Below are 2,358 nucleotides of genomic sequence, written 5' to 3'. Positions count from 1 at the left end.
CGACGCTTTTAATCGGGAGGTTGGCGATGGGCAGCCAAAGTTTTGCCATGTTTTGATATGCCATCTTTTTTTTTTTAACTGGAAATTTTTTCTTAAAAAAAAAAAAAGAGAGAAATATTTTATAAATAAGCACAATCTTATTTTTATAAGAAACTTTGGGGGGGAGATTGGGAGGAGCAAGGTGCCAAAAAAAGAAAARAAAAAMCCCACAAACCCGGCGCTCGCGGGCACCGTGCGCGGGAGCGGGGCTGTCGCTCCGCCGGGATTTCCTAGCGCRAGGTCTGCTCCGCCGCAGCCCCCGGGGGCAGCCCGGCACCTCTTCTGTTTTATTCTTTTTTCCGCCCCCTTTTTTGCCCCTTCTGCCCCTTATTCGGCAGCCCCAGCGGAAGGGCCGGAGCGCGGCCCCGGCGGGGCGCTGGGCGAGCCGTTCGTCTGCGCGAGCTCATTAGTCCTTTCTGTGAAAGGAGCTTCCTAGCAGGGCGGTGGGAGAGAGAGCAAGTGTGTTTGGAGAGGAAAACATGGGGGAAAAAAAAGAAGAAGAAGAAAAAGAAAAAAGACACAACCCCTCCTTCCCTCCCCCCCAGCGCAATTATTTTGTAACGATGAAGTTTGTCGGGTGCCTTTTGCGGTACGGCGAGAAATGACAATAAAGTTACAATTATTTGCACTTTCGCATTACTCTGGTTCTTGGGCGTTCGGAGAGCTGCGAGGATCTAACGTCGGGGCCTTTCTGCACACTGTCTCCAAAAAAAAACATAAAGGAAAAAAAAAAAGGTGGTGGGGGGGAATGCAGCCCCTTGGCTGCGGACGCCGCGCATCCGTCTGTCCGTCCGTCCGACGGGCCGCCCCGCTAGCAGCTCCCGCGCTCCGAAAGCCGGGCAACGCCTTCGCCAGCCCGGCCGGGTAACGCCCCGGGAATCCAGCATCTCCGCCCGACTGGCAAATCGATCGGCTTTTTAAGATTCCTGCCGAATATTAACATTAAAAGCACTTAAAATGCAAAAGCTATAGCCCCAGTACAGCGCTGACAGCAAAATACACTTTGCAAAATTACATGCTGCCGTTGTTCCTTTCTCTTTCTTTCTTTCTTTAATTTTGATGCTGCAGAGAAGTGGGCCTGTTTGCACGCGCCGCGGATCGAGACCCGCAGCCCCGCCGGCGCCAGCGATAACCGCCAAAACGTTGTTTGCAAAGGTAATCGCAAAGAAACGATCACCTGCCGGTGCCCGCTGAGGCCTTTGGCCCCGCGCGCCCCGCAAGCACCCCCGGCGGCGAAACTTGCACTCCCGGCGGCGCGGCAGGGCGCCCTCGCCCTGGGGCCGCCCCGCGGCGCTTGCCGCCTGCTTTGGCGGGCGCAGAGGCTGCGTTTGCCTGGTGACATAGGAAAACAGTCATCGGCGTTGCCGTGGCAACGGGTGGGGAAACCCCATTTTAGCAGGGTTGGTGGCCTCCTTTCCAGGAAAGGTGCACAGCTGGCGGCTGCATGCAACATGCGACGGCACAGCAAAGGGCCCGCTGCGTGCAACGGCGCGGGGAAGAGCCTGCTGCATGCATTGGTGCAGGGAAGGGCCCGCTGCATGCAACGGTGCAGGGAAGAGCCCGCTGCGTGCCACAGCGTGGGGAAGGGCCCGCTGCGTGCAACGGCACGGGGAAGAGCCCACTGCATGCAATGGTGCAGGGAAGAGCCCGCTGCACGCAACGGCGCGGGGAAGGGCCCGCTGCACGCAATGGTGCAGGGAAGAGCCCGCTGCGTGCAACGGCGCGGGGAAGGGCCCGCTGCACGCAATGGTGCAGGGAAGAGCCCGCTGCGTGCAACGGCGCGGGGAAGGGCCTGCTGCATGCAACGGCGCGGGGAAGAGCCCACTGCATGCAGTGGTGCAGGGAAGAGCCCGCTGCGTGCAACGGTGCGGGGAAGGGCCCGCTGCATGCAACGGCGTGGGAAAGGGCCATGCCACCGCAGCTGCGCGGCCCCGCGCTGGATCCCAGAAAGCCCGCTGGCGTTTCCTGTGCTGCCACTTTTCCCTGCCAGCGGCTCCCAGGGAAATGCAATTACAGCTCACGCCTGCTTGCGAGTTTTAACGGAGCAGCTACAGGCGAAACAGCCCCGGAGCGTCCCGGATCCGGAGCCGGTAGCCGCACGCGTGGGGCCTCCCGGGCACCCGCCCCGGCCTGCCCCCCCGCCGGAGCCCCCGGGCGGCTGCCCTTCACGTGCTGCCCGCGGCCTGGCGGGTGTGCACCGTTATCCCCTCGGCTGAGTTCTCCTGGCTAAATCCCTAAAAACTGGGAGTTTTGGCTTAAACCAGTTGCAAAGCAGCTGGGAAGCRCGGTGCACGCGCGCAGCGCTCCGCCGGCGCGCCA

The 2,358-nt window shown here is 60.5% G+C and overlaps 1 protein-coding gene across 1 annotated transcript in view; it reads left to right on the top strand.

Annotated features, from left to right (window-relative positions):
* Positions 1-2,358, top strand: part of FRMD6 (FERM domain containing 6) — a 15,868-nt gene that overhangs the window by 6,212 nt on the left and 7,298 nt on the right. The window lies entirely within an intron of this gene.

This window comes from Rhea americana, unplaced genomic scaffold (assembly GCF_003343005.1).
Source record: "Rhea americana isolate MKP2758 unplaced genomic scaffold, rheAme1 scaffold_42, whole genome shotgun sequence".
In the NCBI taxonomy this organism is placed as follows: Eukaryota; Metazoa; Chordata; class Aves; order Rheiformes; family Rheidae; genus Rhea; species Rhea americana.
This window is presented reverse-complemented; position numbering and strand designations above follow the sequence as displayed.